This window comes from Rhinolophus sinicus, chromosome 16, assembly GCF_057876585.1.
Source record: "Rhinolophus sinicus isolate RSI-liver-muscle chromosome 16, RSI-T2T, whole genome shotgun sequence".
Lineage (NCBI taxonomy): Eukaryota > Metazoa > Chordata > Mammalia > Chiroptera > Rhinolophidae > Rhinolophus > Rhinolophus sinicus.
Window position 1 is genome coordinate 76167267 of NC_142516.1, and position 24682 is coordinate 76191948.

General features: G+C 40.6%; 1 long non-coding RNA gene across 2 annotated transcripts; it reads right to left on the bottom strand.

Annotated features, from left to right (window-relative positions):
* Positions 1 to 5092: 5092 nt before the first annotated feature.
* LOC148755046 (uncharacterized) lies at positions 5093 to 20126 on the bottom strand. Of its 2 annotated transcripts, XR_016019350.1 has the most exons (4): positions 19377 to 20126; positions 18670 to 18828; positions 16846 to 16934; positions 5093 to 5887 (listed from the first exon to the last, which is right to left on the bottom strand). It is a non-coding gene; the product is annotated as an uncharacterized LOC148755046 (long non-coding RNA). The 2 variants fall into 2 exon arrangements; XR_016019349.1 differs by lacking the exon at positions 5093 to 5887 and having other exon boundaries at positions 15835 to 16934.
* Positions 20127 to 24682: the final 4556 nt, after the last annotated feature.

A 24682-nucleotide genomic window follows, 5' to 3' on the forward strand; every position in this document is an offset into this window, starting at 1 on the left:
CACAGACCTCTAACTATTAGAGGCTACCAATATTTTTTATAAGAATCTCATGATTGTCATAAGCAAATTAGCTTAGAGTCTAAGGAGTGAATGATGTTTCATCTTGTTGATGACTAAATGTCCCAACAATTAACCTGAAAAATAACAATATCTGAAATAAATATGATTATTAACACTAATTTACTGCAATGATTGATGATAAAAATAAACTACTCAGCTGTAGAAATTCAGTGCATAGTATATGATAATGATAACAAAGTAAACTTAATTTGATTATTCTAGATAATTCATTTTCACTTATATGGCCTCTGCTACTGGTCTTGGACTTGAACAGGCTCAGTACATGGCTCAGGCTCTAGAATGAAGTGTTTCATTCACCTGTGGCATGGCTGTGTAAGACCTCTAGGTTTCATTCCTGGGTGTGAAAATCAATAGGATTCTAGTGGGGGAACATAACAGAAAAGTAAACCCCAACTCTTGCTTTGGTAGATGTGGTTTGGGGAAGGGCAGCCTGGGCAATGCAGTTAGACAAATCATACCACCTAAATATTGAATACGAGAGGATTAAAAGGAGCCAGAAAATAAAAACCGCTGCCAGTATGATAGGAGTCTGTAACGCCTGGAATTAGATGAAATTCCCCACTGCTCCTTCACACAAACCCTTCATTCTGGCAAGGCATTCCTCTTTCTACCCCCAAGGACTCGCCCACACATTTACATTTTGGCTCACGTATCTTTGATTGCCCTTCTGATTGCTCAGAAACCCTCACCACCCTTCAACAATTCCTTCCTCAGGTAAGAAGATGTCTTCCCCAGCTCCGCTGGCCACTATTGAGCCCTTTGTCTAAACTCCCTTAACCTTGACACTTATGCATTAAATACTTTTTCTTCTTGAGATCCTCAGTCCCATGGAAACTTACTAGAGAGGAGCTTTCAGCTTTTGCCTCAGCTGTCCAGGTTTCGCTACAGTACTTAGCAGAGAGCTGAGAACCAGGAGGTTCTCAGTAAACTCTGGCTAAGTCTGAGAGGTTATAAACTCAGAAGGCGTGGGGGGCTAAGCAGGGAGCAGCCAAGAGAAGGTCAACTGGAGAAGGCATTCAAACTCAAATGATTTTTTAGAAACCGTGCTAGCGAAACAGGACAGTAGTGAACCTGCACTCAGCAGGTTTGCAGTTCCTGGTCTCTACATGATTAGTGTGGGAAGGAAAAACAATTTTCCTTCTACCCTTCTAAGTTCTTCTGGCTGGTCTAATAAACAAATTGACATGAGACTGAGTAACAGGAGAAAATAAGTAACTTTATTATGTATGTACATATGAGAGCTCCATAGGAGTATGGGACTGGAGGACAGATCTGTCAGCTGAGGAGGACTCTATGCCATCTTGAGCTAAGGAGAAAGGGGAATAGCGGTTTGGACTTCAAAGAGGAGGAAGGCAATTCATAGGTAGATGAGATGTGGCAAACAAATTCTTGCTGGAACTTCTGGGCCTCCTAGAAACAAAGGGACACAGAGGAAAGTCAATGAACATGTTGCTAGGATCCTCCCTGTTTATATTATGCTAAGGTGATACCTCCCTTCCTTAAACAGGTTTTTCTGTCTGACTTCCTTTAGGTAGCTAAAGGGGAGGTAAAAGTTTCTTTCTGAGTTTTTTGTCTCTTAACTAATAACCAGCTTACAATAATCAATATCCCAAAATGGCATATTTGGGGGTGGCAAACTGTTCTCCCTCATTGGCAAGCAACTTCTGGCTCCTTATATTGGGAAAATAAGTTCGTAAGCAAAACAGCTCCATTCTGGACTTCTCCCCTTAACCCAGGTTTGTTTCTGGGCAAAGGGACCACCCCAGAAAGCCACATTCAGACTATGCAATAGCATCCCACTGTGAAGGAACCATTATGCTCTGGAAAGTGGTGTCCTGGGGTCTCACCCTGAGCTTTTTCCCCGTTTGGATTCTATGCCAGGCCTTTGCTCAGAGACGATCTTCCAGGCAGCTGTGGGGGTGGGCTTTGGAGGCAGGTGGGCAAAGGACAGAAATCAGTGGACCTTTTTTCTCCATACAGTGCCGTGTGGAGGCAGAAACCATCTTGTGCTCCTTTCCTAAGGATTTGGGATGAGGATGCTGGCATTTGGGAGAATAAAAAGATCTAGGTCAAAAGCTAGTTGACTAGAAGGCAGAAATAGCTTTCTTCTGAAAGAAGTCTAAATCTAGAGACATGCCCCCAAAGATGTGAGAAAATGGGAGTCTTTATACTTGGTGAAAACAAGGAATGAAAGATAATGAAAGTTGAATACAAATTATCTTTCATTTGCTCTTTTGAAGATGCTCATCTAAAAATAAGATCATGTGGAGGAGAAATGACACGTCTGACTGTTGCTAATACCAGTCAGGAGATGTGGCGCAGAATGAATTCATAAAGAGATTTCTCTAAACTGAAAACCATTACTCACTGCCCTGCAGCCAAAGCCATTGAAAGCTGGGGTTTTGCTGCTGCAAAACTGTTTACGTACAAGGATACACAGGGACAAAAGGTCAGGGGAGGTAAGCAAGCCTGGAGTCCTTAAAGTCAAAAGACAATAAACACACCAACTTTCAAGGCTTTTAAAGAAGCACAATTGGGCCAAACAAATTCCCCATTTGGATGTAAATTCATAACATCTTGTAGCAGATGGAAATAGGACTTGGGCAAGAGCTGGTTCAAATAGAAGTAATATTAAGTTTATCACGACCAGAATTAAAACTGAACTGGAATTGAGGAGAGGGACCAAATTCAGGAACAAGGTTCCAAGGAGAACTGAAGAAAACAGAGAGAGGAAAACTTTTTTCAGAAAAGCCATAAAACGTAATGAGTAGCCACTCTTCTGTGATGGAGAGAACAGTCGGTGATAGGACTAGTAGTGGATTCAAGGTCCAGGGTGTAGACTTTCAACTATGACCTGAACAGGTGTTTCATCAGCAAATATTTGGGTACCTTTAATTGAAATGCATTTGTAACAAAAGTCAACTCCTACAGAAAAATTGTTAAAATATTCTCCCTGGAAATAACAGAGTTTTGTCCCAAATTTAACTACTCACATTAAATGGACTGAAGAAATATGGTGGCACAAGGCACTCCCCTGAGGCATCATTTGCTAAGAAGAGAATGCTTTTAAATTTCCCAGAACTCTGAGAAAAGGTACAGAATCCTTGGCTTCATAGAAGCCCCGTGCTCCTGTCCAAAGCACACCCCACTTTGATCCAGCACTAAAGTTCTTCATAAGTCACAAATGCAAGTCTAACTCACTTCTTTCTTACTGCGCAATCACAGCAACTTGACTTTGAAATTCAACTTCAAGGAAAACAGAAAATCTATTTTTAATCAGAGAAAAACCTCAAGCTGAGTGAAAACCACTTCGCAGGTTCTGTTGAATGTAGACTGGAACTACTTTTGAGGTGATCATTAATTTTCTGGAAGTGATATATGCCAGGATCAACTTCCATCCTGCTTTATAATCAATCAGTTAATCAGCAAGTCCAAGGGGAGTATGAGTGCTTTGCGTTCCCTGTAGTGTTGTGTGAGGTTATGAGTGAACAGAGTGTCACTCACTGTCTATTAATTAAATGTTTAGGGCTGGATTCAAGTAATTTTAACCACAGAACTGAAACTACCGGGTAGAGGGAAGGAAATGTAGAATGATTTAAACAACTACTTCATGAAAGGCAAACATCTATTACTTGTTTCAATGTCCCCATTTGGTGGTATTTCTTCTTAAGAATTGTGGCAAATGCCATCTTTGAGAAAATCTTTAAACTTAACAAATGTTTCTGAACAATATGTGTGCAACCAAAGAAAATCACTGGGAAATGCATTTTATCTGTCGTTTATTCATTTTGTGTATTTTTTCCTGAAATCATTATGCATTAATAGTTGTCAAAAATTTCTCTCTAATGTTTTTTAATAGCCCTTATTCTGGTTTATCACACTATGAAACAACTTTCTCTACCCAGACTCAATTAGATTCCAGACTCTATTTCATGTATCAGCTCAAAAGTTTTCTTGCACAAGCATCATACCTGTTAGACTACCAGAGCTTGAATTTATAAGTTATTTTAAAGAAACAATTAAACTTTGAAATTGAACCACCTTACTTATTGTTGTTCAGGCTATATTCCCATCATTGCAGCTTCTAAAAATAATTTTTTTTAGTGTTTCTTAAATGCATAAAACCGTAAAATACTAACGTTCTACAACCCCACCACGTAGATAATCTTTGGTAACATGTTTTTAAAGATTAATTCATATACATAATACAAAACTCAAGCAGCACAGAAAGTGCTAAAATAAAAAGTAGTATTCTACTTCCTCACCTGGTCATTCTCACCCTCATTATTAGCAGTTTTCATAGTTCTTTCAGAAAACATTTTGCTCATATATCAAAATATGCATTGCAGACACAGACACAAACACACACACACGTATTTATTTTAAAACTTTTTCATACAGGCAATCATACAATCAATACCCACAGTGTCTCATCTGGGCAATTTTCACATAATAAGACGTCTTGAAGAACTTCTTATGTTAACACAATACATCAATCTCATTCTTTTTAACAGTTGCATAGCATCTAATTCTATTCTGCATATAGTGCAATAGAATTGGACGCTACATATATCCAATATATTTCAGTAGCCTTTTATTAATTGGCATTTAAGTAGTTTCCAGGTGTTTTGTTGTTGTTTTGTTTGTTTTTTAATTTAAAAAATGCTGACTGAAGATCCTTTTATAGCTTGGATTTTTTTTAAGCGTATTTGTTGATTAAATTCCTAAAAGTGAATTTATTTTTAAACTAAGTTTTCTTTTTCAATCTAGTCTAGCCTTTTTGGTTGCCTACAAGTTAGAAAGGAAAAACCTTTCTAATTTTGCTTAGGTTAGGAAGAAAACCAATGGAAAACATCAGTGACACCAGTGTGCGGCCCTGACAGCCTTGATTCATTTCAAATTCATGAGTAGGGGTGCCCATCTTGAAGAGATGCTTAGAAGGAGGTCCGTAACAATGTTCTTCTCACTCCAGAAAAATACAGATGACGCTATCAAGCTAGCATCTCCAGGCTGTGGAGAGAGTTCATTGAGAAATATGACCGTTTAAAAATTATTGAGGCACACCCGGCTCTCCAGGACAGGTGTCTGTTCAGCAACTTGCAGAGAGGCGCCGTAAGAAGAGGAAGCCACCTCCGCGCCTTGTAGGACCTGGAGGAGGGTGCAAGAGAGCTCACTAGATCATCTCTCTCGCCAATTCCCTCGCCCCCGCTCAGTACACGGACTTCGCTGTCAGTGTCAGCTCTCCTGGACCTAGCGCAGGCATCAGTTACCGTCAAGGATGGGGCGGTGACCTTTACCCGGGATGAGTGGGGGCCCCTGGAGCCTGCCCAGAAAACCCTATACAGGGACGTGATGCGGCTACCTGCGGGCTCCTGGTCTCTCTGGGATATCCAGTTCCCAAATCACAGCTGAGTCACCTGCCAGAGCACAGGAAGGAGCTATGGATGCTGAAGAGAGGCCTCTCCCAAAGTGTCTGTCCAGATTGTGGCATTTGCCCTGCCGTGAAGGAAGGTGCCACATATTCCCGACGGGAACCCCAGACAAGTATGTAACACAAGTGAAAGAATACCTAAACAACACTATGCGAGTGACCACTGCCAGCAAACTGAAGGACTGTATGGATCAGAAATTGACAGACAAGGAAAGGACTATGCTCTCAACATTCTGAATAAAATACGCACAAGTCTTTTGTGTTAGTGGAGCCATCCTTGCCAGGAGCCCCAGGGAAGCCACTCACCTGATCACTAAGTAGTCTCAGCCACTGTCATGTCCAGGTGTCTGACTAGATGATTCCAGCAATAAAAGCCTTGCAATGGAAAAAAAAAAAAAAAATTATTGCTACTTGATCAAATCTTTGTGATCAAATCACACTGTCAAACATCTTATTCACCTCACTGAACACACAGAGTCAACTGAAGGAGATATTTACCTTGGGTCTCTCTCACATAAGATTTATGTGAAGCTGTTAGACCTGAACTTCAACTGGAATCACTACAGAAGATTTCTCTGGATAAAATAACTCACGCCTGGATATCACTCGTGTATCCCCAAGCCATGTATAATTTTACAAGAGCTAGATGTTGTAGCGTAGAAGCCAATTTTTAGAATCTTGCTTTCATTAAATGCAGAATGTTCATCCTACTGGGAAAAACTCAACTCCTTTTGCCAGTATTAGCAGCCAGACCAACCTTTCCGTATATCAGCATCAGATGACAGATTCAAATTATGCCTAAGTCACTGGGGTTGGGAGAGGTTGAAGGGGACTGTGTCCTTAAAAAGAACAGCATTGCCAATGTAACTCTGAATATAGAAGTTTCATTTTAAGAAAAAGAGAAACTTTTCTGGGTGAGGCTACATTTGCTTCATAAATCAAGCCAGACAGATTTCCACAAGGCCCTTGGTGATGTTTCTAGGGGGGCAGAACCCTGATGCTGCTGAACCTTCTATGTCCCTCCTTATCCCCATCCTCTGGACCCAGAAAAGTGGCCTGGTGCCCACTGAGGCAATACCTGCCTGTTTGTGAGCACAGGTGATTGTCTGTGATTGTCTTTAGGACATTTCTGGGAGTTTGAGAAAACTGACACTTCACGAGTTCCTTTCATGTAATCATGAATAGGAACCATTCTTCCATAGGTTTTTGGCACTTTAGTAAATGAATAGTCAGAATTTAGGTGGGGAAAAAAAAACAGGCAAAAGCTATGGTCAATGGTATATTTCTGCCCCTGAGAAATTCCCACTGAAAATTATTAATAGATATTTATCTTAAACAGCTAACAGGAATAAAAAAAATAAAACAAACGGAAAATTGCAGAAATAGATGGAGATACCTATGAAGCCAAGCAAAACTGAACTGCTTTGATTAGATGTGCTGTTCTATTTTATTCATTAAATTCTTTTAACAAATATTTTTGAGCACCTATGCAACAGACTCTCCTAGCTACAGGTATACAAAGAGTTTACACCATAAACAGTTTAAGTAATGTTTTAGGTTTAAAATGGTTTTCATCACAAGCACTAGAGTACAACAGTGGGAGGAGCAAATACGGGGGCAAAGAAATACCTGATAAATTCTAAGGAAAGGAAAGCAAGCCGAGTTTGTGAAATATAAAAATGAGTATTTCTAGAATCTGAGAAAAGTAAATGACTTCTTTGTTATTGTAAAAGAATATACATTTATCCCCCAAATCCAAAACACATTTATAAAAGCATATATTAGGCACATATACCTCAATAAACGTCAAAACGATTTTTTAAAATGCAGATCATATTTCCTGATCACAGTTTTGGGGTGGGAATGGGGGTGAAGATGTCACAGGAAGAAAGAAAGAAAGAAAGAAAGAAAGAAAGAAAGAAAGAAAGAAAGAAAGAAAGAAAGAAAGAAAGAAAGAAAGAAAAGAGGGAGGAAGGAAGGGAGGGAGGGAGGGAAGGAAGGAAGGAAGGAAGGAAGGAAGGAAGGAAGGAAGGAAGGAAGGAAGGAAGGAAAGAAACAAACAATGAAATAAAGAAAATAGAAACAATGGAGCCAAAGCTCATACAACACTGTGAACGTCTGGATTAAGCCATACCTGAAAACAATGCAACTTTGGACTTATGGTTATTTCTACCAGAAATTCACTACCACTGGTTAAAAAAAAAAAAAATTCTGATACAACAAAAACATTCTAATATTATCATCCAGAAATTTTATACTCAGCCTAATTATAAATTGTGATGAAATAAAGGTATTTTCAGACCAAGTTTAGCTCTCATACAGCCTCTCTTGGTCAGTTCTACTTAGGGGTGAGAAATACCAGGATCTGAGACATAGTGAATTGAACCCCAGAGAATTACAAAGGGAGGTTGTAGAATACAGCTGTGCAGTGAACCCAGAAAAACACTCAATGTAGGAGAGCTGCAGTGTAGGAGAGCTGCAGTGTAGGAGAGCAGTGTCCAGGCAGGAGGTATCTTGGAAAAGAAGATTTCATACATTTGATAGTATTCTTTGGACACTGGGGAAAAATTTAAAGATGCAATAAAACTAACAATGCCAGAATTAGAAGCTACAGAAGGAACAAGAAAGGGAAATATCAACATCGCACAGTACTTGGATCTGCAATGAACAGTATTTATATGGTCATAGTAACATAAGGACTTTATTGAGTTTCAGTTTTTAGATTCAATGTATTGATGCAGCACAGATGCATCTACCATTTCAGAGCACAATGTAAATAATAAATAACGTCAGCCTTGACAATGTGGAAGTTGTCAAATACAGATGACAGAACATGGGAAGTGGGAAGGGGGAAAAGACAGAAGGAGGAACCATTGTGAACCTAAAATCCTTAGCTTAGTAATTGATGAAAATAAAAGAGAGAGAGAGAAATAGGTAAGTATATTACTCAAAGTTACAAAAGCAACTGACAGATAAAAATAGTAACATGACTATATGGAAGAGAGGAGAGAGGATGAGCTAAATCTTTACAGTGGCAAGAATTCAAGAGACAGTTTCTTAAGGGATAAACCAAGAAATAGGAGTTTATGTATGTTATTTAGAGGTATTACGGAAATCTAAAGGTTGAGAATCACACGAAGAACTAAAATCAGAAAATGGTATAAGAGTAACATGGTTCTTCCAGGGAACAGGACTGAGATGGGACTAGGGACTGATGCTTTTCATTTTAAATTCTTATAGTCTTATTTAACATTTGAACCATGTGTAAATTGCTTCAATAAAAAGAAAATTTCAACACTTCAAAAAGAGATCATACTCAACTCCACTCATAATTAAAATAATTCAATCAAATTACTTCAAACTTATCAGTTTTGCAAAATATGGAAAATGTGATGATTCCCGATGTAGGCCAGGATGTGGGGAACAAGTAGGAAAGATATTAAAAATATTTTAACAACCAGTATACACAGACTCCAACCACTCAGAGCTGCTGCCAGCCACAAAATTCCATATGTCCATCCTAATGCCTGCCAGCCAACTAGGGAACAGGCATCTTCATGCACTATTGGTGGGGAAGTGAGTTTAATAAGTTGGATGCAGTCTTTCTACAGGACATTAGTCATTGCCTCTATTTTTCAAAGCCATTAAAAATGTTTACTGAATTGAATATTCGTCTAAGTAAAACATTAAAAGGGCATAATTTGTTAAAAAATCTCATTTCTCTCAGCCTTAGGTAACCCCTAATCTACTTTTGTCTCATTGAAATATAATTTACATACCATACATTTCATCCATTTAAAGTGTAAAATTCAATGGATTTTAATATATTCCCAGAGTTGTACACCCATAACCACAATTAATTTTAGAACATTTTCTTCACCTCAAAAAGAAACCCCTTATCTTATTACCTGACTATCCCATTTCTCTCAGCCTTAGGTAACCCCTAATCCACTTTTGTCTCTATAGATTTTCCTATTTTGAATATTTCATATAAACAAAATTTATTTCCATATGAATGTTAAGACCAGCTTGTCAATTTCTACAAGGAATCCAACTGGGATTCTCATAGGGATTGTGTTGAATCTGTACATCAATTTGGAGACGTTATTGACATTATACTGATGTCATTGTACATATGGTGTTGGATCAAACTGGATGTTCCAAACTCTGCGAAATTGTTTACTATAATCATTGTTTACTATAATTGCCTGTCTGCACCACAGACTAGCAAGAGCTTAGATGGAGAGACAAATGCCCCTTCTGTTTCTGGCACTGAGGCCCTGGACCTAGACCCCAGGTTGGAGGAATTGGTCATGGTCACGGCTTTCAATTGAAGGTAAGTTAGCCTCTGCAACCCGCTTATCTGATTTTATGTGTAACGGTGTAGCCTCTCATCTTTTTTTGAAAGTGACTTTTCTATTTTGCCCACCATGAGGATTCTTTATAATGGTGAAGTCAAGGACCTAACCTAGGAAAATATAATTGTCCCCTCTTTGCACACACCTTTTCAGTCTCTCTGTACCCATTCTCTTGCTTCTGAAGCATAACAATCAGTAATCAGGGCTGGCAAAGACAGAATCTCCCTAGAGTGCTGGGGAGGAGGCAAAGCAGAATAGGCAAAGACCAAAATTCTCTTTGGATCTGGGATGGAGAGAAGGTGGCAATTCCTCACCTCACTGACTCTTGTACCTATGACATTAGCATGGTATACAGGACTTTTCCTATCATAGCTCTTGGTAAGAATACCTGTTCAAGTGTTTTGGACATTCTTTTGCCTTTGGACTAGAAGTTCGTTGAGTCCAGGGGCTTGTTCAGAGCTGTTTCTCCAGTGTTTAGCCAAGTTCGTGGTCTTCATATAGGCACTCGATCGTTTGCAGCATAAATATTGTCATGCTCCAAAGGACAGTACCCCATGTGGTTGTAATAGCCATCAAATCAGATGATGCATGGGGAAATGATAATAATTCTAAGCACCCACAAACATAACAACTTAGTTTTCAAAAAGAATTTTTTTAGAGAAGCAAAACGTGAGTAGGATACCACCTAAACTTTCTAGTGGTGTTAGAGACACTTGCTCTGAACAAGAAATGAGAAGAGTGGTTCCAATGAAATACGACTATAAACACACTGAATTCAAAATTTTAGTGGTTCTTATCATGCCTCATGCAGATTCCCAATTTCAACATATGGCGTTTAAATGAGTGACAAAAGATGAGATCTTTTATGACTAAACACGTATAACAGTGTATATTTTAAGTCTTATCTTCTCATGACTCTCTTTCATACAAGTTTGTTTTTATTGGACCACCAGCAGCAAATTCCTGCAATTTTATAGCCATGTGACATTGTTGTCATTGCTTTCAGCACAGGCATCTGTTAGTAAAGAGACTAAAAGTATTCTCTTATGAGTCACTAAAATGCACTTGCCAAAACCAATTAAACTGGTGCCAAATATGACAAGTCACCAGAAGACTTTTAACAATTTACAATGTTTTTGCTGGGGAAGGGAAATAAAGAAGAGAGAGGTAAATTTGCATAAACTTTCTTCCCCCCCGGTGAGCTTCGAAAGTTATAGTCACTGGAAGTTAGTAATGCTGAATGTATTACTATGTCTTCTGGTGTTTTTTACACTACAGACCAGAGATGATAAGATTTTTGGTGCTTGGTCTTCTCTGTTTCCATAGTACAAAAAATTGCCTTGTTCTTCCTGAGCTGGAAGTACTAACCAAACATGAATAAACAAAATATAAAAGAAGCAATGTAGGATTTTAGGTTTCTGAATAATCAAGGGTTGGCCATATACTTAACAGGCAATAAGGCAAACTAGCAGTGGAATTCTGCATGTGAATCAGCCTGCCCCTCGGAATAAAGACCTGGGATAGAGTTAAGGGGACCAACAGGGGAGGGATGTTGCTATCCTCACCTACCAAGTTCAAGAGAAGTAACTAGTTGGCAAGACTTTTAGGAAATGGGACATCTCCCTAAATGTAAGTCTTAAAGGAAACAGTATGACTGTATCGTAATTTGGAATGTAAAAAATAAGAGGAATACTTGATTGTGTATCTTCTCACTGAGATCTTTGCAGACTCATCAAGTAGAGAATTGGGGCAGTTATTTCAGCAAAATTGGGGCTCTAATATTATTTTTTCCCAAAATATTCTAAAAATAGAGGGAGACATACACTTAATTTGAATAATCAACGCCTCACTCGTAATTTTCTTTTACCAGTGAAAGCACAACTTTCCTCACTAGTCTTCAGGTAGTTCACATGGAAGAAGTCATGTCTCTAAAAAGTAAATTCTTCTAAGAAAGATGAAATACTTTGTCTTGCAAATAAAATATTAACATCCATAGTTCTGATGGTCCCATAAAAAATGCAAAATAAGTGATGACCCCTAGTTTCAAGAGTTTACATATGAGGGACTAAGCCCATAAGAAATGATTAATATTTTATTGTTATCTTTACTACATTATTATATAGAAACCCAGAAATTCACATATCAAGGACTCATTTGATATGTGATGAATGTTAGATACTCTAGGAGTTTTTGTCAGGGAGCAAAGAGGTAATAATGTTTTAGTTTAAAACATTATTTTTTTTAAATAAATGTCAATAAAAGGTTATTTCCTCATTCATTGCTTACCTTCAAATAAAGCAAGACCTTAACTTTGTAGTACCATGTTCGCATATAGCATATTGAAATTAAAATATCCACATCAGACTTCAAAATAGTTATTCTTAATTTCTCTTTGGCAGATACATTATGCCATATCCATAAAAAATGGAATCTCTGCAGTCATTAAAATGATGCCATAGAAAATTCTTTATGGCATGAAAGGATATTCATAATGTATTGTTGAGGGGGGAAAAAAACCACATTATGACAGAATAAACAATATTATTACACACACGAAAAAGAAATGATATTTATTAAAATGTTAACAAAGGTTAAACTTACTATGGATACTGTTGATTTTCTTCCCAGTATTTATTTCCCCCATTTTCCTTTAGAATAGCTTGCTTCTTTTGTTTGGATATCTTTCCAAGCTCCATTTATTTATGGGTCTCAGGGGCAACTGACCACCTCCAACCTCCAAAGGCTCCGAAAGGAGTGTCATCCCCTGTGTAAGAACTGGTTAAGAAGTGGGCTTGTTCCCCGGTCTGGCCAAAAGGATTTGAGGAGTCCAATAGGAAGTTTTTACAAGAAAATTTTCTCACTTTTGGAAGAGATGATGAAGTCTCTCTCCTTCTTTTCAACATAGTTACGCCTGATGTGACACCTTGAGCTACTGTTGCCATCATCTTGCCACAAGACTGGTGATAAAACCACACTGAAGACGGCTGATCAGCGAGAGAAAAAGAATCTGGATTTTTAAGGATATCAATGAACCATTGAATAAACCAGCCCTGAAACACACCCTCCCTTGGACTTCCTATTATGTCAGGAAATAATAGTTTGTGTTGTTTAAACCAGGGTTTCTTTTTCTGGAGCTAAAACCCACAAACAGGTATCATGGATAATTTTAATTTCTTCTTTTTTGCTTATACAAGTTTTCGAAATCCCTTTTCATGAGAATGTATTTCTTTTGTAACATGAAATAAAACACTAAAATTATTTCTTGAGTATAAGGGGAAAATAAGAAAAAATGAATTTTCATCTTCTAGCCAGTGAGGTACGTGTTTCCATTTCTAGTAAAAAAATCAGCTGAATTCTTTCATTTTATTGTTACCAAAAATGGGAGAGGGAGAAAAAAAAGAACTTCCAGTTAACCGAACCCACACAGGAACATTTTGCAAGGCTAATGGCAGTCTTGCCAAATGAGGGTCTCGTGTTATATCCAATAAGGTCTCCAGGTCCACGTGAAGCACTGAAATGCAGAAGCCACCTTGTCAGGGGCTCTTAAGATTCAACTATGTTTTATGGAGTATGTGTCAGGAACAATGTAACTCTCACATTTATTTATATAGTTAAATTTCTTTAAAAGATCGTATGCACTCATCAGCTCTGGTTCCTAACCCCCCATCACTTTTGAACTCACTGTGATCTGGAGTCTGGCCCCATCTCTCCACTCTTAGTTTCCAAGACCTCAGATGATCTTATTACTGAATTCAATGGATTTTTTTCAATTACTGTCTCATTTATTGTATCTGTGGCATTTTTGTCCCCTTACTATCTTTTGAAACTCTTTTTTCCTTTGATTTCCGAGACTCTTGGTTTCCCTCACTTTTCTGTCTGTTCCTAAGGCTTCAGGCTTCTCTTGTTCTGCCTCATCCCTCAGAGGTTGGAATTCTCAAGGGTTTTCCCTTCTCTGTTCTCTTTTCAGTGGAGAAAATCCTCTTGATCAGTATTGTCCAATAGAAATCTCTGCAATAAAGGAAATGCTCTATGTCTGTGCTGTCCGACATGACAGCCATTAGCTACTCATACCTATGTAGGAAGTGAAATGTGGATAGTACAACTGATTGAGTTTTAAATTGTATTTAATTTTAACTAATTTAAGTTTAAATGGCCACATGTGACTAGTGCTATCTTTTTGGACAGTGTAGCTGTGCTAGAGGAGGAGGAGGTTTACCTGTAGGGTTATCAACCCTCCTGGTTTATCTGGGGTTGAGGGATAACCCACATGAGGTTTTCAGTGTTGAAACCAGGAAAGACCCACACAAACCGGGATAGATGGTTACCCCCTTACGTTATAAGAAGCCAATAGAATGAGGTTAGAGATGGTAAGTGAGGGAAACTATACTCACTTCCCAGAAGTGGTTGAGTGAGAGGTGGGTCCACATGTAGGCGGGTCCACACGTTTCTGGGGGAGTGGGGTCAGAGTGTGAACAAAAGAGCCAGCAGAATGGCAATAAAATGTTATACAATGGGCATTAGTATTCCCTTTATAGGATGCCCTCATACTTTTAGTATTAAATAAACCATGGCATGTTTGGCTCCAGTGGATTTTTTTCATAGAAACAGGCCCAAGGAAAAATCAAGAAGGCAGCAAACTCAGAGGAAGAGACTGGAAAACCCACAAGGAATAAATTTTCAGAAACTAGGAAGGACGTTTAATTAGTTCATGTTGTGGGGAAAGGTTTGGGACTCGTTTACCTTAAGCTGTGAGGGGCAGAGAAGGTTCAGGTGACATGTAGGATCATCTTATCATGATGTACTGGCCCCTGATGCTTTCTCCTCTGCCTCCAGCTCTCGCCATACCTCCCACCGGTCCTTTGAAACTGATGCTCTGGCCACGTTGAAGGACATAGCTCCCCAGTGGCACCTGCTTCCTCCTTCTCACCTCATGCCTCTTTTTCCCACAAGTGTTGATGCTAAGAGCATCGCTCTTGCCTCCCGCTACTAAGACAAGTTCTACAAGAGGGATTTGACTATGAGGAAGTCAATGTTTTCATAATTTGGGAAGTTTGAAATGAAAAAAATAGGCCCAATCAAAACAGCTCATCTCAGGGGCTACTCAAATCTTCCCACCCAAAGTACTTTCCACCAAGGGCACCTTAACCACAGGTGAGAGCAAACAGGAATCTGAGGGTAGCAGTTCTTTTGTAGTTTGTATTTCATCTTAAAAACTCATGCAGATTTTCTCTTCTATGACACAAAATATTCATGCTATTTCAGCTGAAAATACTTATTTTGTGTAATAATCTGTTCATTCAGTTTAGCTTTTCCCTCGATTTTTGAGTATAATTGACACCCTCCGAAAACATGCAGTGTTGATCCCGGGGCTTCTTTTGCCACCCTTACAAAACCCCTTAATTCTCAAGGAGGATTGATTTCCTAATTTAAGAGATCCAAATAGGTTTACGCATTTTACTATAAATTTTTGCCCAGGTTGTGATTGTTTGCAGGTTCCTAAAGGATAAGAATCCTCTTGGTAAATCTCCACCACCCTCATGGGCAGTTGGGTGGCTCTTGGTAACAGTCAATGATTGACTGATTCAGAACTTCAACAAAAATAAAGTGTAACAAAACTTGTCGGTTATTATTCAGGTATCTTTAAAAACTCTTACCCATGTAACAAAAGTGTATGTGTACATCAATACCGGTTATTAATTTGTCAACAAAAGACCCTGTGAATATCATTAAACTGCCAGGCTCGGAAGACTGGAGGCACCCTTGGCTGCTCTGGCAATGCCCGGATTCTCTTAGAACCCCATGGCCCGAGACCCTCCACATCAAATAGGCACCCCCAGGAAACATTACCTCTGGACACCTCTCTGGTAGATTCTCCTGGGGGGATTTATGAAATAGATCCCCACAGTGTAGCTTGGAGGAGATTGAATTTGAACACATTAAAATTACTATAAAAAATACTTTAGGTTAACTTTTTTATTTTCATAAACTTATCATTTTGGAATAATTTTAGATGTATAGAAAAGTTACAGAGATAGTACAGAGAGCCCCCAAATATCCTTCACCCAGTTTCCTCTAATATTAACATCTTACATCACTACAGACTTTACTAGGGCAGATTGACTTAGGATAAAAATAGAACTTTTTAAAGGGCATAGAGAAAAATCTGTAGCGGGGAGAAAATAAGTATTTTTTTCCTATGAGTTGAACCTAGGAAAAAGTAAAAATTTAGCACCTTTCAAAGCCTAACTTTTCAGCCTTTAGCAGGTCCTAACCAGGTGAACTAGAGCGATGCTTCTCAGATTTCACTGTGCACATGAAACACCTGAGCATCTTCTTAACACAGATTCTGTTTCATTAGTTCTGGGCTGCAGCTGCAGCTGCTCAACCAACTTTCCGTGGAAGCTGCTGCTGAAAGCCCTGGACCGCACTGCAAAGATCATAGACCTAGAGAAGTGCTTCCAATAGGATGTTCTGTGATGATGGAAATGTTCTGTAACCTGCACTGTCCAGTGTGACAGCCAGCAGCCACATGTGGCTACTGAGCACTTGCAATGTGGCTAGTGCCACTGGAACTGGATGTTTCGTTTTAACTAATTCAATTTTAAGCAGCCACAGGTGGCTAGTGACTAGCATATTGGACAGCACCTAATTAGAGCATTTCGTAACCAAAAATATTCTCCTTCCTTCTGAAAGGTCTAGGTTTTTAAATACTTCCAAAAGTTTGGAGGGAGAAAGAGAGAAGGAGACAGACAAAGGGTGAGGGAGATCTATTCGCATGTCTTGCACATGACGATATGCAACAAACCTCGAAGCAGAGACGCTGATTAAGATCTGGATGGGCAGTGACAGGGACTCCACATGACCACCTATGCCATGTGAATCAAAGATGCCTCGTTTCACAAGCAGGGAGACTGAGCAGACAGCCAACGACAAAATTATCTTTCTCTTCAAATGAGGATGCTACAAAGTGCTGACCTGAATTCGGCTCTCCCCTTTGTCCTGTGTGGGGATGGGAACCACTGAAGATATATTTCCAGCTGAACCAAGGTTCATTATGCAGTGACCTGTGGAGGAGAATTTTGTTTAGCAGCAGAGGCAAAGTAGGCACACCAGCCCAGAGCATAACTGTCCACCTGTCTCTCCATGAAAGTCTTTTGAGTCCCTGTTTGCGTCCAGCTAAATCATGGCAGCAGTTGAAGCTTGGAAGACCTCTATCCACCGAATGAGGGTCCAGATCCAGTCTCAGACACACCTCTTTGCATCTACTTCCCACACACTGGATGCCAAAAGCTGACGTCAGTCAGTCTCATGCCTATTTCCGACCCCTTCTGCTTTTCTATTTGAATCAATTCTCCAAGAATAATACATTAAGTATTCTGTTCCTGAACACTTTGTGATCTGAAAACCTAGACCCTTGTAAGGAAGATTCTCTGGTGTCACTAACACCATTAAACCTGCCTTTCATGTGTGTCTTTACAGTAGGTCATAGCAAGTTGGACATTCCCCAGGGCTTCAGCCATTCTTTGCCAAGAGCAAGAGAAGGCGACAGGATCTAAAGCTATTAAGTGTTTGGTGGAGGGTTGAAGGGTTCGAGAGAGTTCTGGCTGAGGGTGAACACCCAAGACATTCCACAATGACGATATCCCTTGGAAGGAGGATCTGGGTCTTACATTTTTACTTTAAGCATTCTCTACAATTTCGAGATTGGTTCTACTCTAGACAATGCCTTACAGTAAGTTGAGCCCTAATTATGTGCCAGCCATTGTTTCTGGTTGCTGGGATATAGCAGTGAACTAAGCAGATAAAACTGCCTTTTCTCACAGACCTCTGATTACATACCCTTCAAAAATTAGGAGAATTATGAAATATAATTCATATAGAATTACTAATAAATTATCGTTTCAGAATGGGACAATTTGATTCCAATTTGGAACAACATCATCTTTCTGATAACTAGTTCAGAATGTTAATGTTTATTTCTGCCAAAGGAAAAATGAACATTTCCTGTAAGAACTGGAAAAAAAAAAAAAAAAAAAAAGCTAACATTTATTGAGCATTTCTATGTGCCAGGAGTTAAACTAAGTAACTTTACATAAATTATATCATTTCATCCTCATAACAATTCCATGAATTAGGTGCCGTATTATCCTCAGCTTACAGATGAAGAGTAATAATATTGGGTGATTAATAAACCACTGGATTTATGGTTCCAACAGCAGGAGCCAAACCCAGTGGACTGAGAGCACAGAGTCTCTTCCGCAGTGTAGGAAATACTCTTCATTTTCCTGGGCGAAGTAAAGCACACATTCAGGATTTGAATGCAGCAGGATTTGAAATAAGAAGAGAAAGAGAACCAGCTACAGTGAAAGCCTGGAATTCACCGCCATCGTTGCTTGGTGAGAGGTTTTGGTAATTTCTTAGTCATCAGCAAGAAAGTAAGCCAAGCTGACTTCCACTGACAGCCATGTGACGGGGTTTGATGGGGTGAAGCAGCTTCACAATAGAGTGGAAGGAAAGAAAGAATCTATTACTGGTGACGAGCACAGAAGTCCAGCCTACCTTTGGACTTCTCATTATGTAAGATAATACATGTTTTCAGTGCCTCGGGCAGTATGAATTGAAGTTTTATGTTGTTACTTAAAGCTCCAAAATCCTAACCGATACAGTGACACTGCCTTAGAGGCTGCAAGCCATGCATCCTAGCCAGGGGCCAGATGGAAGAGAAGGCTGAATTCTGAAGGGCCTGAGCATCAGTGACAGTAGAGGAAGACCCAGCCTAGGAAGACCATGGGGTCTCACCAAACCAGGACAGCACACGGCAGAACTCCAGGACAGCAGCTCAAAGATGTCAGAGGCCAGGCACCGCAGCTGGATGCAAATGGCAGCAACTGTAATCCCAGGGCAGCTCCCAAGCTGAGGCTTCTCCCCTTCCTCCATTTCCACACACCCAGGTAACCTCTGCGGAAGAGCAAGGAGAGGAAGAAGATATATGAAAGGCCACATCACCTACCTACCCCTTAAGAAAATATTTAAATGAGAAGATTCTGAAATACAAAAATTTGGCAAACAGGTAGTTCCCACCACCTCCATCCTTTACCTGCAGCCCATCCTTCCAGCCACCCAGCAAGGTGAGGACTTGTAAGGAAGATTGGATCCCTTTAGAAAATAAAAGAGGCTGTATCTTTTCTTGTTTACCTGAAATTGTGTATATTTGAGCCCCACAATATGAGACCTACAGAAGTCACAAGAATGCAGCAGGATTTGAAAATAAGCAACGTAATTCTGAACTCTTGCTGGTGGCCACTGTTCTATTCTGTAGAGGATGCAACTCTCTGGCCTACATGCTGCCTTTTTGCCCTATGGGGTCCTGTGGCAGGCATCGCTGATTGATCCTTTATCCTTCTGAGCCTTCTCCACACAGTGGAGAAGGAAACTAGAGTTAGAAAATAAGTGGAAAACCATTTGCAAAAAGCAATTTGATGAGCATTAGGAATCAAGATTCTTACTTCCATTTCTTGTTAGAAGGCTCCAAAACTCCAAAACTGAAGGATACCAGTGCTGCTCCAAAGCAGGGAGAAAAATCTGTGTAACTCAGAGCTATGCTTAAAGAACCTGGATTTTCATACCAACTTTTATCCCAGCAATGAGCAGGCCTTTTATTCCTTCTTCCTCCTGCCTCCCATTAGGCATCATAAATCACACAGGATAGGCTCTTCTCCAGGGCTTTTCAACTGGCTCCAGAACCATACGTAACACCGCTGTTTTTAAGACACCTCACTGCAGCCAAAGTTCAGCCTTCTGGTGTGGGCTTTCTTTGACTTTCAGTGTGGTTGAACATCTGACAACCATTTGGTGGAATAAGTGAAGGGATTAGAGCAAGAAACACAACCTTTTGTTGACTTTTCTGCTGATCCATTGGAAATTCATTTAGGCCCACACAAGCTTGCCGAGTCTTCCTTTAATATTAAAAATGTAATTTCTGCAGATGCCAGTTCCAATCTCGGCTCAGACTGGATGGACAGATGGCTGTCAATACAGGATTGCTAAAGGGGAGTCCTCTCTCACACTTGTCTTTGTCTTGCCACCTTTGAAAATTATCCCAACCTTCTTGAGGAAGTGCCAGGTGGATGGCCTCAGCCAATGATGTCATTGCTTCACCACCAGGCTGGAATGCTCTGCCAGGCTGCTGTGTCACAGCACAAAAAGCCACCTTGCTCAAGGAAACAGTCGCAGGAGTACCTCCAGGCAGGCTCAGTTCCAAGGGAGTTTGATTCAACCAAACCCAGAGCTCTGAACTGTCTGCGCTGTGGGCATTCCACCACAATTGGTTTCTTTCCCTCCCCTTACAGTCTCTGATGAAATCTGCAGAACTTCTGCCACCAAACTGTCAAGTTGCTGCGCACATTAAATCTGAAATTTTTTATAAATCTCTTGGCCCTTCTCTAACTCTGAAAGCTGCACATGAAACTACGTAGTATAAGCTCTGGGAGAATTTCCCACTGAAAGCCACCTCTGAGCCAGGCGGTGAAGATAGAGTCAAGAGCATGTCTTTGACAGCAGACAGGCCTGAGCTAGACTCTCAGCTCTGTCGCTTCTCACTGTGGGTCCTCGGACAGGCTTCTTAAGCTTTTGGAGCCTCAGTTTCCACATCTCTAAGAAGCAGCGTAGTAAAACCTTCTGCTTGGGTTTTTAGGATAACTGAGAATAATGAGGGGAACAAATCTCTTTTCACGGTTCTTTGCTTCCCTCTTCGCTGGCCCTCCCCGCACACGTACGTGTGGCTGGAAAACCCCGCATCGTTTCCCTGTCGTTACTTTGTGGTTGGGAAGTAGGGGTTGCTGTGGGGTGAAGAGGATATGTTTGCAGGAAAACGAAAACAGAACCTCAACCTCTTGAGCCTACTTGGGGCATAGCTAATAAATAACCACCTGCTTCTAAAATCCAGGAGCCTCTGAAGAGTGGGAACTGCTGAGCTTTTCACAGAAATGCCCTAGCGGAGGGCACCTCCCGTCCTGGGGCAGTGGCGGCTGGCTTGGCTGTGCGGTGGCCTCGGGGAAACCTAAAACCGGGTGTGCTATCGAGTTCTGCTGTGGGATTTTCACACTGGCCTAGTAACTACCGACCTGGGAGCCAGCTGAACCGCTGACCTTAACAGTGCAGAAGCTCAGGTCACGTTACCGCCTCCCCAGCTCTCCCGCACTGCTGCTGCTTGAACGTGTGCATGGGCACCAACGTGGGCAGGTCCTGGTCGGTCTGCACTGTGATGGTGGCCCTGGCTGAATGCCCCCTAGCTTCCCAGGAAGGGCAGTGACGAGAACAAGGAAAGGCAAAGTGAAAATAAATAAATAAATAAATAAATAAATAAATAAATAAAACAATTAGTTGATCCCTAAGTAGATTTTCAGTGTCCTTGTGATCTTGTTTAAGGAGGACATATATTTAAAACCTTGAAATTGCAGAGATTCGATTAAGTGGCAGAGTGAGTAGATGGCAACTGCTGGGACGCCAGTCCATGGTACCATGCATAGGTCCTGGGCTCACGGATGCTGAGTGCTGACAAAGGAGAGGAGAGGTGTATGATATAGGCCAGCTTCTCATTATCCAGATGATAAAACTAAGACGCAAAGAGCTGAATCAGTTGGGAGTGGGGCTTGGGACCCAACTGTCCTGCTCCTCTCTCCTGGTCCCTTCCCACCAGCATTTCCCCAAGTGCACACCATCAAGTATGTACTCCTGGTGAGGATGACGATAGCTGTTCTCAAACATGGACTCTTCACATTAACTCTGCCTCTTGAAATAAACAGTGCTCCCTCACGTAAAAGGAGGACCGGCGATTCAGAAACTACTAATTGGATCTGCCACAAACTGGGAAACGCTGGAGTAAACAAAAGGAAAGAGTTGCTTCTTTAGCTATTCCCAACCACTAGTGGCTCAAACCATATAAGGACTGTGTTGACATTAGCAAGAAGCACGGCGGCGGTGGGCAGCTCAGGGGTAAGCTGGCCTGCTCCACAGCACCAAGCACTAGATTGGCGTCTTCTGTCTGAATTCTCATGGTCCTACCTCATTGTCATAAGATAGTGACCACAGCTGCAGATATCGTATTCTCTCCCTAAAGCTTCGGCTAAAGCAGAAAGCAAAGAGGTGTCAAAAAGGAAGCACATTCTCCCTGGTCTCTCTTTTTATTCCCAGAAGCCCCCAAAGACCCCACCCTCTTAATAAGTTTCATTGGTCGGAAGAACTGAGTCACATGCCCACTCTTTACTCATCTCTAGCAAAGGAGATTACAAGTCCTATGATTGCCATAGAAATATTGTGATTCAGTCCCTGTGGCCAGGCCCATTATATCTTGAACAAAATCTCAGTATTGGTGGCAAAAAAAAGAGGAATGGCTATTCAGAATCTACTAATAGGATCTGCCATTAGAGATTTCTTTACTCCGAAACTTCTGAAAGGTTTTCTATGTGAATGTACACTGTTTATCTCAAGAGATAAAGTTAATGTACAGTTTTCCAAACTTATCTGACCGTAGAACCCCCATCACCAAGCATCTCATGAGACTTGGGTTCTGTGGAACACACTTTGGGAAACACTGTCCAATGTGTCTCCTCAGCATTTCCCTTCTTATTTTGCATGACATCATTTTCAGGCTAGACAGAAACCTTCTCTTCAGCCTTGAGTAAATACAATTTTCAGAAATTTCTATCTTCTCGGTGTTTTTGTAAGTCATTCCCTGTCCAAGTCAAACCTGGACTCAGAATGGCAATTTTTCGCTCTGCCAAAAGCCTTGCGTGTAGACACTTAACCTGAAATGTCTTCAGTCCCCACAAAACTCTTCTAAAGTTAAAAAAAGAAAAAAAAAAGAAAAAAGGCACGATGAAGTCCCAAACCTAAATTCCAGCAGCTATGCTAAAATGTTCTAGCAATTCCATCCACCTGTGAATACCATGTTCACCCTAGTGTGTGTTCCATATGTCTCAGTCTTTTCTCTCTAACAGACTAGAAGTTTACATTGATTAGGCACTGTCGCAGATACCACTTACCAAGCAGCACTCGGGAACAGGGCTAAGCATGTCACCTGCATTGTTTCCATTCTGACACTAAACTGTGAGCCGGGTAGTACTGTCATCTCCAATTTTACAGGTGAGAACACTGAGTTTGGGGAGCCCAAGCCCAGGTCTACCTGACGCTTCAGAGCTGATGCTCATTGGAAAGGCTGCTGGCTTCCTGGAAAGATTGCCTGCCAGCTGTTGGCAGAGATTTAGGGTAAAACCTTTTCTATTCAGAAGTGAACCTGGGCTCACCAGCTCCCTTCACGAAGCTATAACCACATGACCAATAAATATTGCTTATTGCCTTGTAGAACTTCTTTATTTTTTAAAGCTGGACTTGGTACAAATTGCAAAAAGTACAACTAAGATTTCCCTGAGGAGATTTGGTGTTCATGTGTGCATGTATATTGGGGGTGGGTGTAACTCCACTCTCCCCCATTAGGTAAAAGCAGCTTAAAACTTACATTAAGGACAGTCTTAAAAAAAAAAAAAAAAAAAAAAAAAAAAAGTATTTCTAAAAGGGAAGCTTGTCTGATGTTTGCAAAGCAGCAGAGCACCAAGCCCACATATTAATAAAATAAAACTATGTAAAGCCAACATTTTTTGAACATCTCCTGTATGGGAGACACGGTGCTATGTGCTTTACTTTACATATTTTGTTTTTTAAGTTCTTAAAACCATCTTGCTCCAAATTTAATAAATTTCAAGAAGTGAATTAGCAAGGTGAAATCACAAAGCTAGATGTGGTGGCAAATGCAGAGTTGGGAAATACAGAAGGATTACAGGCGAAGGAGTCTAGGTCCTAGCAGCCAAGGCCACCCTCCACCTTCTCCTGCCAGGCCCGGTGGCTTCCTCAAGGCACTGGCCAGCAGCTGAGGAGGTGCCGAGACACAAGGTTTGGACAGTGATGCTGCAGCCCCTCCAGCTTGGGTGCAGGACTGAGCAGAATCAGTCTGGCCTGTACCTTCAGGCCGAGGCGTGGGGAGCCGGAGGGCAACACTTGGATCCTACATCCCCCATCTGAGCAGAAGGGTTGTGATTGCTGCTTGTGTAATCAGCTGACCAGGAACTTGTCTTTGAATTAACAATACTTATAAATCACTGCGAGCTCCTTGAAGAGGTGCTGGTCAACTCAAAGCATGTTTGACTATTACTCTTCTTGCTTTTATTCAACCTGTATTATTAAAATATAGTCCGAAATTGTCCACTTGAATTGAAAAATCATTGAAAATGCCCATTGTCTTGATTTCTGGAGCAGCTTCATCTGTGCCACAAAATCTCTTTGAAAGAAAAAAAGCCAGAAAGTAAATTCTACTCCATGTGTTGAAATAAAAGCGAACGTCTCTTTCACATGATCATGCTTAGGCTTGGCTGCTTTTAAGATGTTTCAAGGGATTTTCTTTCTTTCTTTTTTTCCTCTTCCCAAACTACCTTCTTTGTTTAGGGACCCTATTTGCCCTCCTGCCTTTTCTACAGTGTCACTTATTGCTTTGCCAGAGACTGACTGAATGTGAGGACACAAAGGGACAATGAGACTTGTTACCCGAGGCAAGAAGCCACCTGCATGCATTTAGAGAGGCTCCTTCTCATATGTCTTGCCAGTTTGTACCAAAGGCATTAACAGAAGGGCCACCGCCCAGCTCTTTTACTCAGGGTAGGTGAGGGAGGGGGTTATTGCCCTAATGCTCCCAAACTGGTGAGTTCTGGAGAAGCCAGAGGAAAATGTGCTATAATAAAAATAAAAATTATGATTTATTAAT